The 12,380-nt window shown below is 44.7% G+C and overlaps 1 long non-coding RNA gene across 1 annotated transcript; it reads right to left on the bottom strand.

Annotated features, from left to right (window-relative positions):
- Window positions 1–576: 576 nt before the first annotated feature.
- LOC144767626 (uncharacterized) lies at window positions 577–2,969 on the bottom strand. Its single transcript, XR_013598286.1, has 3 exons — window positions 2,871–2,969; window positions 2,496–2,593; window positions 577–753 (listed from the first exon to the last, which is right to left on the bottom strand). It is a non-coding gene; the product is annotated as an uncharacterized LOC144767626 (long non-coding RNA).
- Window positions 2,970–12,380: the final 9,411 nt, after the last annotated feature.

The following is a 12,380-nucleotide window of genomic DNA, read 5'->3' as shown; positions in this document are numbered from 1 at the left end:
AAGGGGCTTGTAAATCTGCCCCTAGAGTAGAGGCTCAGGTGCAGTCCTTCCTTTGTAGCCCTCTTTTTGACTGAAATAGTTGGTTCTTGTTCTTTCTAAATGTTTGATTTGGTTGACAAGGACATCGACAAGCAGCAATCATCAATGTTTTCTGTTCTTTCTTTCATGTTGTACGTCAGGTCCGCCCAGGGGCAAGCGGACCAAAAAATCGGATGCAGTGGCTCCAAAGGAGGAGGATGCAGGCCAGGGCGGCGAGTGCTCCTTTGCTGGCCCCAGTAAGTTTTCATTTAAATATAGAGGACCTATTGTTGTCCAAGCGTTCCTAATTTAATTGTTTCGAAATAGTGTTTAGATAGGAGCAAAATCAATAATCCTACTGTTGCAGGGACAATTCTCCACAAACCGAACTATGGACACCAAAGACCAGAGTAATAATATTTCAGAGTGGCGTGTTTGGCACACTGTATAAATAAACCTGGTAGTGTCAGCGGCACAGACTCCTCCTTGCAAAAATTGCAAAACTTTTCGTTCAGTCACTCTAGTCTGGAGGACTAAAAACCACAGAGTCTATTCAAGTTTAAAAGCTTTATTAAAAGTTTAAGTAAACACATATATTAAAATAAAGTTAGTTGGAAATGGAAAAGTGCTTGGTGCTGAGTTGATGAGTAATGGAAAACATTTCTTGTGGTCGAGCCGAGCTTTCACCTGGTTTGAAGTTGATGTTGCTCTTGTCCTTAGAAGTCCAGTTTCTGTCTGTTCAGAGAAAAATGGAGTGTGTTAAAATTAAGCAAGCATTCAACAATTGTGACAAAAAAATGAAGCAAGACAACAGCTTTCCCTGGAAGGAGGGACATTTTTACTTTAAACTAGAGTAGACAGTCAATTAATTTTTCTGTTGTTTTCACATTTTTTCATTCATAGACCAAATACTAGTGGAGTGGTGTAATCTAACATTCTTAAATCAACTTTGTAGGTGGAACAACTGGTGGCGGGGCCAGCTCGGATGTGGTGGTGATCCTTGACTCGGAGTCCGAGGATCAATCTGGGGAGGAGGCGGCGCTAGAGGAGTCGGACCAAGAAGTACAGACTGTGAGGAAGGAGACAGTGGCGGTGGCGAGTACAGGTAAGCTGGATCATGGTACTATCTGACTCTTAGATAGGATATGATGTGTATCCAGTGGTGGCCCAGTGACAAATTACAATATGGTAATTACAGCAGGCTGGGACCGACAGACAGATAGAGGCAGAGACAGAGAGAGAGGAGAGAGGGAGGGAGCCAGAGGGAGGGTGAGGGAGGGAGACAGAGAGAGAGAGACAGCGAGGTAGAGGGAGACACAGGGAGACATAAAGAGGGAGACAGAGAGAGAGAGAGAGAGGGAAACAGACATATCGCCTGGGCTTCTGCCAGATCTCTTTCATATGAAAGAGCATCAAACCAAGGATACAAGTGAGTTGTGGGAAGGGAAATGGTGATTCAAGCGCCCCCCTTGCCCCTCCCTGCGGACGCCCATGATACTGGCCTGAATAGTTTTGTACTGCGCTGGCTAGTTGCTAGTTGTACTGTGACACAACTTCCTGCTGAATTATTTTGTGTTAATCATATTCTTAAAGAGCATTGGTTACATATTATGTCTTTCTTTCTTCATATAGTTGGCAATACTAAAACCTCAAAACCGACGAGGAGTATGCTGGCTGTACTGGCCCGGCAACGGAGGCTGGAAGCAACTGTTGCCCAATATCGCCGGCTGGTGGAATTGGAGGGGGACGACACACAGTCCAGTGCATCAACATCTGCATCCTCCTCCGTGACCCCACGTTCTGCCGGTAAGCGCAGTGCTCCAGCGAACCGGAGCCGTGCTGGAAATCGCCACCGCCGAGCAGCAAAAGCTGCACCTCGCAGTACTGTTAAGGCTCGCTTGCGCCGTGCACTCCGCAGAGTGTCCGACCTAGAGGCGGAGGTCCAGAAATGGAACGAATATCAGAATGTGGTGGAGGGCCTCCGCCTAGATCACGCCACCCTCCAGGAGAAGTATGATGCCCTGGCCCTAAGGCATGATGCCCTGGAGGCCAAACTTAACAGCTTGCATCCCTAGAGTGTCCCTTGCCCCTTTTTTAGAGACTTTTGGGGGGTGGGAATTGGGAGTTGGGTTTTTTGGGGACTTTTGAAGGACTATTTATTTGTTGGGGTTAGGGAGGGTCTTGCGGGAGATTATTTTGTTAGGGATATAAATATACTTTTTCAAACTTTATCTGAGCATACCTGTTTTTTTACTACTTTTGAGCTTGGTGGGTGGTGGTTTTGCAGTAAGTTCATTTAACTGAACACTGTCATCGTGTTGGTTCACGTGCAATAGGCCAAATGTTTTCCAAAGTAAATGCCTGTCACAGAGTTTGTTAATTCAAGAGCCCTAGGACTTTACTACCAGTACCACTGTCACTCTCTCGCCTCTCCGAACACTCCATTATACTACCTCCCATCCAAACGCTTATCTTACCTGTAATTTGTGTTTGAGGGCTGGCTCCACCTGGAATTCACAGAGTCCTAAAGCGTTCTGCAGCAGGGCCACAACTGGAGTTTCCCGGCGTGGATTTTCTGCAAAACAAAAGCAATCAACATTAGAAATGTGGCAGCGGTGCTCACACACCACAAAAACCTAGAAGCCCCACAGACAGCACCCCTAAGACAGGCAAGCGAGCAATAATAACGCCTAAACGTTCACGTGCAATAGGCCAAATGCTTTCCAAAGTAAATGCCTGTCACAGAGTTTGTTAATTCAAGAGCCCTAGGACTTTACTACCAGTACCACTGTCACTCTCTCGCCTCTCCGAACACTCCATTATACTACCTCCCATCCAAACGCTTATCTTACCTGTAATTTGTGTTTGAGGGCTGGCTCCACCTGGAATTCACAGAGTCCTAAAGCGTTCTGCAGCAGGGCCACAACTGGAGTTTCCCGGCGTGGATTTTCTGCAAAACAAAAGCAATCAACATTAGAAATGTGGCAGCGGTGCTCACACACCACAAAAACCTAGAAGCCCCACAGACAGCACCCCTAAGACAGGCAAGCGAGCAATAATAACGCCTAAACGTTCACGTGCAATAGGCCAAATGTTTTCCAAAGTAAATGCCTGTCACAGAGTTTGTTAATTCAAGAGCCCTAGGACTTTACTACCAGTACCACTGTCACTCTCTCGCCTCTCCGAACACTCCATTATACTACCTCCCATCCAAACGCTTATCTTACCTGTAATTTGTGTTTGAGGGCTGGCTCCACCTGGAATTCACAGTGTCCTAAGGCGTTAGGGTACTCGTCAACGTAAGTTTCTTCATTGTGCAGAATCCAGGCATCAGCATTATGGGTAATGGATAGGGTGAGTCTGGAGGAGGAGGACTCAGGATAGACGACCAGGACTGAGTTCTTGTCAACTAACTGTTGTGAACCTGAGGAATGCTGCGGCATCAAAATCAAGACAGTTCTGTTGATGGGCTTGTTGTTTTATTGGTTGATTACAGTTTTGTTGGGAATGTGATGAAGCACTTGCTAAAGAAAGACAGACACACAGGAATAAAAGTGAATAAGGAGGACTAAATTTACAATTAATGAATGATTGACTAATTTTCAGAACTCGCTGTCAGGGAAGCAGAACTCGTCCTCATACTCTGCTAAATCATCAGTCGGGGTTACTTCTAGTAACTGAGGAGAACTTTCCTCAGGTAGGTCGGTGTCCTCTTCTTCCTGCGTGGATTCTCGTACTCTGTAATCTGGTGGTATGAAGTGCTGGTTCATCTTTAGCAAGGTGAGCCGCTCCACATTTGCGGGCAAGAGGCGGGACCTTTTGGAAGTCACAATGCCACCAGCAGAACTAAAAACACGTTCTGAAGACATGCTTGCGAGTGGGCAAGACAAGTAATTGATAGCCAGGTTGGTGAGCTCTCGCCATATTTTTCTTTTCCCATGCCAATACGCCAATGGGTCCTCAGTAATATTGACCTCTGTTGAGTCATCCAGATAGGCCTGCACCATTGAAAGAATGTCCTCCCGGATTCCTGTATTTTGTACTTCTGTGTCCTTTCTAGGACAAGGAAACCCTAGCTGAGTTAGCCAACCCGCTTCAGACATATCGCCTGGGCCTGGTTCAGATGATACGGTTGCTGGTGTGGTTAACGGCTCAGAGGAAAAGACACTCACTTCTGCCACAGGCACAGATGCAAAAGTGCTTTTTTGGGACGCCTGATGGCCTGCTGATTCACTAGTAGTACTGTCTTCTCCTACAGTTTCCTTCCGCTCTCTTTCAAAACGAATGGCTGACTGAGCTAGCCAACCTTTGTACTCTGTAACATCCGATGTTTCAAAAGGAATTATTACTTTGCCAAACAATGGCTTTTTGTAACGTGGATCCAGAATAGTAGCACAAATGTAGTGCTGTTGTTTCTTGATTTTTACAAGCCGTTCATTGCTAACTAGGCGTTGTAATAATCTCTGCGCCAACTCATGTGCTTCGTTCTTTCCAACGTCCTTTAATTGTGAAGACACCACCTTGACTTGGTGCTCGAGCTTCAGCAACAATGGGATAGCTTTGCTCAAAGAACAGTCCTCCCTGCTGACGTCACGCGTGAAGACCTCAAAAGGACGAAGCATGTCTGTCAGGCTTTTAACTAGCTGCCATTGCTCCACCGCTAGCATCATTTCTGTTGTATCACCACCCAGGTTGTAGAAATACTCATTGACTACTGGAAACAGCTCATGCAGACGCTCAAGCATGTAGAAGGTTGAGTTCCAACATGTTGCCACCTCCTGGATAAGTGCTTTCACTGGCATTCTACGTTCATTTTGCTTGCGCCTCAGCTCCTTCCGGGCCTTAAAAGAATGGTTGAAATGTGTGCATATTCTTCTGCAGATGGTCAGTGTTTTGTCGACTGCAAGTTCTTTTTTCAAAAAATTTTGCACAACAAGGTTGATACAGTGCGCCAAACACGGCACTCTGAAATAGAAACCGTCCTCCATGGCCTTAACTACATTGCTGCTATTATCTGTAGAAACATAACCAACCTTGCATTTTCTTGGGGGCAGCCATTGCGAGACCTTTTTGTTAAAGTCAGCCAAAATGTTGACTGCAGTATGACTTTTCTCCATGCCAAACATGGCTAATGTTGCATGTTTACGAGCACCCTTAAAAATCTCGACCAAGTGACCACCTGCATTTATCTGTTTTATGACTCCTGAAAAAGAGACCCAGTGTGCAGTGATGCACATGTAATCAAGGGCTTGGCAACTGGTCCACATGTCTGTTGTCAGGTGTATAGTGTGAACAGCACTCTTCTGCAAAGCTGCCCCCGCCAACTCAAGCACCTCTTTATGTAGTGCTGGAACAGCAACCCTGACAAAATAGAACCGGCTAGGAACCTTCCATTTAGGGGCCAGTGTTGCCACGAGTTCAAGGAAACCCACACCTTCGACAAACGAAAAAGGGAGAAGGTCCACCGCTAGCATTTTAGCCAGCTTAGTGTTATACAGGCGTACAGTTGGGTGGTTGCGTTGAAATTGCACATCTGAGGAGAACATGGCTGAAATGGTGCGCTGGACAAATTTACGGGATGATGCTGATGCCTTCTTCGACCCACTTCTGATCAGTGTTGACATTTTCCGCATTGGTGTGTCTCCCAGACTCTCAGTGTGTGATGTATTCCTATAGGTTCTGTATCGATCCCCCTATTCCTGACCCTATTCTGGTTAACAATCTAACAAGTTAACTAGCAGCCATCCCATGAGGCAGAAAACCCCCATGATGCAGGAACCGTTATCTGATAAAGCCACACTACGGCACAGGAACGTGTTATCTGATTAGGTCATAACGCTTGACATCTAATTAGACAAGCGATATTCCTCCAGCCCCTGATAAGGCATACGGAGTTCTCATAACAAATCAAACCTATGACAACCTGGGAAAAACCCTGCGGCCATTGTTTTGATTTCACCGAGAACTTCAGCAAAAGAATGTGCTAACGACCTGGTCGTATGACATCCTTATTGACGTATCTATGTCCATCCTTACGTCAATCTCGGCACCTTAAAGGTATAAATATTACCGATATTGCCCTATGCAAACACACGCGGTGGTGACGAGAACGGAGCAGCCAGACTTGCCGAAGCCCAGAGCAGAGCAGACCCCGCTGGCGCAGCCCCGCCTTCCTGACGCGCTGAGAACGAGCAGCTGCCTATTTCTCCTGCCGAGAAATCCAGCTCCGGCACTTCCGGGTAGCCCTCGCAGGCAGCCTGGAATATCGAGACCAGAGACGAGAGATACCATCCCTCATCCATCCTAGATTCCAGGTACAGAACTGAATAACCCCTCACAGAGAATTCTTTAGTCAGTCACTTGGCAAAACAAACTTAACTTAAACTGTAACTTTCTATTCCCGCCCACGTATTAGGCTTAGGTCAGGTACACGGGGTAGGCGTAGCTAGAAACACCAGTTGAGTACGATTAACCAAATGTATATGTGTATGTAATATATTTTATTCATTTTAAACCTTCATATGGCTTAGAAACCATATGAATGTTTTTACAGTATTATTTTATACTTCTGCTTTTAATGTATGCACTTTACTTAACCATAAGTATTGCAATAATATCGATCCATTTCTCTTGTATGAGAAAAGAGACTGATCAATAAATAACATCTTTTATTGAACACGCCCGTCTCTTCCTTTTCTCTACAAACTGATGAGACTAAGAATGCACGTACTGACTGAGTAAAATAAATTGCCTTTTGTTCACACGACTTTCGAGATACACTCTTGATTAGGGGAGAGCAAAGTTGTCATGTTCTATGGTTGTCAGAAACTAAATCCCTTCTTGTCTATCCAGGGAGGTTCAACTCCTCCTTGCCTATTCGAGAAAGTTTCTAGTGAACTCTGAGCTAGCTGGCAAACCCAAAACTTTAAGTCTAATATCGACAGTAGTAGACCTAGTTAACGTCTGGTCTAGGCCTATACTATTGAAGGTATTATTCCAATGCGCAGAGCCTATTGGGATAATAGGAACTACACTACATGGCGCCCAACGCGTTTGGAAGGGCGATAAAACTAACGTAAGACATTTAGAGTAACTCAGTCGTGCTTTCTCACTCAGACCCCTTTTCCCATAATACTCCAAAGACGTCTGGAGTGGGTGAAAGGTAATATCCGCCAAACCTCGCAGGAGGAAACTCCTATGTATGGTACTTGGTTTAGTCAACGTTGAAGGATAAACCGTTCCAAAATATTGTGCATCTAATCTTTGTTTCCATAAGAAACCTGATCTGCAAACAAACAAAATAACCTTCTGTCGGTACAATGTCAGACAGTGAAGGAGAAAGAGAGGCAGTTAGATTAGCAGCTGAAATAGCAGCAGCTGATACTGCACTACAAGAAGCAGACCCGGATATAATACTCATCCCGGTCATTAAAAGGAAATCTATAACTTTAAAACTTATAGAAAATGGACTGACACCTAGAGGTGGTACAGTCATATTCGTAATTGAGGCACACGAATATCGGCAGACAGAGGTATACTATTCTTGGATACATTTTCCAGCAGCAAATGCTGTAACAAAGTACTTCCACTATTACAAAGTAGAGGAACCTCCTGGAGAGTACACTCCTTTCTTGGAGGTGGAAGTACCACTTAAATTTCAAGAGCATTTGCTCTTATTTAATGGCGCCCTAAAACATAATAACCACCTACAGTGTGGGCAAATTATGCCTTCAATGGCTACAAACTTCCACACTGGCAGAAATTAAGCAACACCTAACTTTACTTACTGATGGTGCTGACTTGCGTGATTTCATTATGGGACCGCGCAAACAGCGTCAAAAACGTTTCATAGCAGCCTCTGTATATGCAGCATACAACGAGGCCTGGAAGGTTACTCAAATTGAGACAGCAGAAAGGATACGGGAAATTGACCGTATTAATTTGGAAAAATCACTTTCTGTAGTGGACAATGGGTTAATGACTCTGTCCTCCAGAATTTTTTCTTTGGACAGCATTGTGTCTTCAGCAATCGACATATTATCGCAAGACTTACTGTTATTACAACACGGTCAGTCCCAATTGCGTTCTATTGTACAGCTTGGCTGGACGTTACAAAATCTGCGTTCAGGCTATGTGCCTTGGCGTTTAATCAACACAACGTCACTTTTCAATATCTTTAACCTTACTGATAGACAAATCAGTATGGCCCAGAAGGGTGCTGATTATACAATCCTGAGCATTGAGAAACTTGAGAGATTACCAGTGACAATGTCAGAACGACCTGTCAGTGAATGGATAATACATGGGATAATTAATATTCCAATATCAACCTTCAGGTTTCAATACTGCCAAAAATATATACAGGCTGGCATGTACGAAAAGCTGGGAAAAGGGTACATTAAAACAACATGGAACTTGCCCTATTCACATGCATGTGTCAGTAATAAAGAACAGAAAGTGTTTCTTAGTGGCAATAATTGTGCAATGTCACTAAGCGGTACACTTCTGTGTAACGGAATTAGTTTGCATGGAGCCTGTGAAGGGAACTCAAATAACCTTTCATGTCACCAGCAAGGCGCACCTGCAACAGAGATTGAACCATTCTTTCAAAGACTCTATAATGGGAGTTACATTCTAATTGTAGACCGCAGATGCTGTAGTCTTATGCCCGGGACTCCTTATCTCGTAACTACGACTGCGAAGGTCAAGTGCTGTGGACACTCATTGTTCCCCAGCTCCTTTCCAGACAGGGAGGCAAGGGCATGGCCCAACTTGAAAATTACTTCTATTCGAATAGATACTTTAAGCAGAATGAAGACAGTGCTTCTTCAGACGCCGACAAGGCTCACGTCATCAAAAGAAACGTATGATCTCCTAGTCGCAAGGACGACTGCAGAGATACATTCATTGTTATCGACTAATTCCCCCATACATTTCGCAGAAATCCTGAATGAAATCTTAAATATTTCTGATACCAGTGGAGTCTCAAAAGTATTTAAGACAGTATTTTCGATGGCATTAACACCATTCAAAGCCATACTGGGTATTTTTCCAGATTTCGTCCATTCGATTTTTGGCGGACTTCCCCTCATTTTGGGACTAATTGCAGGAATCCTATTCCTAGTCCTTATATTTCGTTATGGCAAACCATGTCACAGACAAAACACCTGCGACAAGGGAAGAAACAATCCTAGCCATTGGATACCGGGACCGGATATCAAAAATCCTGGGACTATCCCGGCTTAGAGACCTGAACATGACTTGGTGTCTATCCTTTCGACCAATGTGGCAACGATGTGTTTTACCTGTATTAAGGTGCCTGCTATGCGGAGAAGAATGCGTGTTAGACACCTGTCTGACGCTACAATCGGATGCGCCAATGGATGCAGAAACATTGTTGAGTCCAACAAAGGCTCATGCTTTGTGCTGCCCTCAACGGCTACCAATCCTGATGACGGCATTCGTGGAAGCTTCACCACTACGATTAAGGGGTAGTGAGGTTCAAGATGAAAGCAGCATCGATCAGGTACGACCTTCTGTCAGCAATCCAAATCAGAATGTCAATGGAGACAATCATGCGCACAAATGCATGGTTACACCTATTTCCGAGTTAGTGGAACTCTCCCAGGAAGCTGTTGACAACTTTTTCGAGAGTCTAAATGATATGATGTTCTCACCGGAGCAGAAATAGAGACTTTTGAGCAAGCTCGTACACGGCGTTCCCTGAATTTGGCCTTCAACTTTAATAATACTATAATAATATTTATTTAATAATTATCTTGCAAATCCGGTTCCCCTTCCGATCCCTGCCCTCCCAAGATCCTCCACCAAATCATAGATGTTGTCAACCCTATCATCAATAACATAGTCAATCTGTCACTTAGTTCCGGACATGTCCCTCGCATCTGGAAAAAGGGTGTCGTTAAACCACTTATGAAGAAGGCCAACAAATCCCCTACTGACCTAACCAATCTTCGCCCCATCACTCTCCTTCCGGCCCTGGGAAAAATTACAGAACAGTTAGTTCACAAAGAGCTCAAATCCTACCTAGATGCCCACAATATACTCCATCCACAACAATCTGGTTTCCGTCCTAAACATTCAACGGAAACAGCTCTGATTGAACTAACTGAAACAATCAAAACGCTGCAAGACCAGAGGAAGAGAGCCATTCTTATACTCCTCGACCTCACAGCAGCGTTTGATACCATATCCCACTCTATCCTGATTAACAGATTGCTAGGCATAGGGATTTCAGACCCTGCCATATCATGGATAAAGTCATTCCTCAGCGACAGGTCCCAGACCGTCGCCCTTGGCCCTTTTTTATCTGGGGAAAAAAAGGTCACCTCTGGAGTGCCACAAGGGTCCATCCTCAGTCCCCTTCTCTTTAATGTTTACCTCATCCCTCTTCTAGCCTTGATTGAATCATACGGCATACCTGTCACCTCGTATGCCGATGATACCCAGCTGATTGTACCCCTAGAAAACAACTCTGACACAGCTGAGCTCAATCTCAAGAACTGTCTTACTGCGGTCTTCCAGTGGATGGACACTAACCACCTCTGCTGCAACTCTAATAAAACAGAGATCCTCCCCATCGGGAAGAACACCTCCTTTTGCCCAGCCCTTTGGTGGCCGGATAACTCTGTTGCCCCCCCCCAGACCGTCTCCACGGCTAGAAACCTAGGTGTCTTATTTGATTCAGATTTATCATTCGATCAACACGCCAGTAATGTCGCCGGGAGATGTTTCGGGATCATTAAATCTCTCAGGAAATTTTTTGACTTCCTCCCCCTGGAGGCGAGAAAAACAGTAACAGTAGCCCTTATAATCTCCCGCATCGACTACTGCAACGGTCTCCTGGCCGGGACTAAAAAATCCACTCAGACCAAACTCCAAAGCGTCCTTCACACGGCCGCCCGCCTGGTTCTCAAACTGCCCCGCAGATCTTCAATCTCTGCCGCCCTTAAAGCCCTACACTGGCTACCCCTTCATAAGAGAATTCTCTTCAAAATTCTTACTGTTGCCTTTCGGGCGTTCCACAATACCGGCCCTAAATACTTAACCAGACGCTTCCCTCACTATCTTCCGACTCGTTCTCTTCGTTCTGCCCAAGACAATCTCATGACCTCTGCCAGGTTCAACTTGAAGTTAAAAGGTGGTAAATCCCTAAGCTATCTGGCTATCAAGGCCTGGAACAGCATGCCCAGTCATCTGAGAAAACAGACCTCAGAAAAGCCCTTCAGAAAACTTCTTAAAACCTGGATCTATAACCTCCCCGACGACTGGTCCAGAGCTGCCATATAGCCTTCTTCTTACCTCTTGAGGCTGGGTTTCAAGGACTCTTAGCGCCATGATGCTCCCTCCTGAGCGAACGCTGCGCTCTATAAATACCCCATCAAAATATCAAATATCAAATACAGTCACATGAACAATTTTCCCTCCAGTTTACGGACAGCATATTTTTCAGCAGCCCAAAAATATTTTTGCATATTTTTCGGGACACTATCTTCTGCTTAAAGTAAGAACTATTCTTAGAGAACTAAAATTTCTAATTTTAGATGTAAATGTAAATGTAAATGTACAGGAATTTATATAGCGCAAATCACCAAGCGGTCTCTAAGCGCTTGCTTAGGGAACCCGTCCTGGTATTCCCCTGTGAGATAACCCCGACAGGGTATCCGCAAGGTGAAAGCCAGGCATCCCGCCGCGAGGGGCCGTTGTGGAGATTAAGCAAGCTATTGCCCAGAGTTGCAGAGTGTGAACCCGTGAATCGAGTAGGCACCGGAGCGAGAATTGTCAGTCCATGGACATTTTAGGACTCAAGACCCCGCCGAGCCGGGAATTGAACCCTGGTCCCGGGATGACCTCTGCTTCCAGGTCTGCCTCCTCTAACCAGTGAGCCACACTTCTCCACTAGATAGTTTATAGACATTAGCTGCCCGCTGGTATGTTCATAAATATTTTATTCTGTGATGAAATGGTCTCGGACTTTTTTTCTGTATTAAGAGCCATTTCATGTGTAAATTTTCATATACCAAATAGCAATAATGTATACAAATGCGTGATTACTTTAGCATTGTTCCTACAGCTTGAGTGCATACTATACATATGACTGCATTTTTTCCGTATATTTGATAATTTCGAAATGCATTTATGTATTTTTGGGTGGTAAGGTATACACAATACTCTATAGTATGTTTTACTATGCATAGATTAGTAAATATGTCCATAGTTAGCGTGGAGTGGGTGTGATGTATTCCTATAGGTTCTGTATCGATCCCCCTATTCCTGACCCTATTCTGGTTAACAATCTAACAAGTTAACTAGCAGCCATCCCATGAGGCAGAAAACCCCCA

The sequence above is a fragment of the Lissotriton helveticus genome, chromosome 7 (assembly GCF_964261635.1).
Source record: "Lissotriton helveticus chromosome 7, aLisHel1.1, whole genome shotgun sequence".
Lineage (NCBI taxonomy): Eukaryota > Metazoa > Chordata > Amphibia > Caudata > Salamandridae > Lissotriton > Lissotriton helveticus.
Note: the sequence above shows the minus strand (reverse complement) of the source record. Positions and strands in the feature narration are given on the sequence as shown.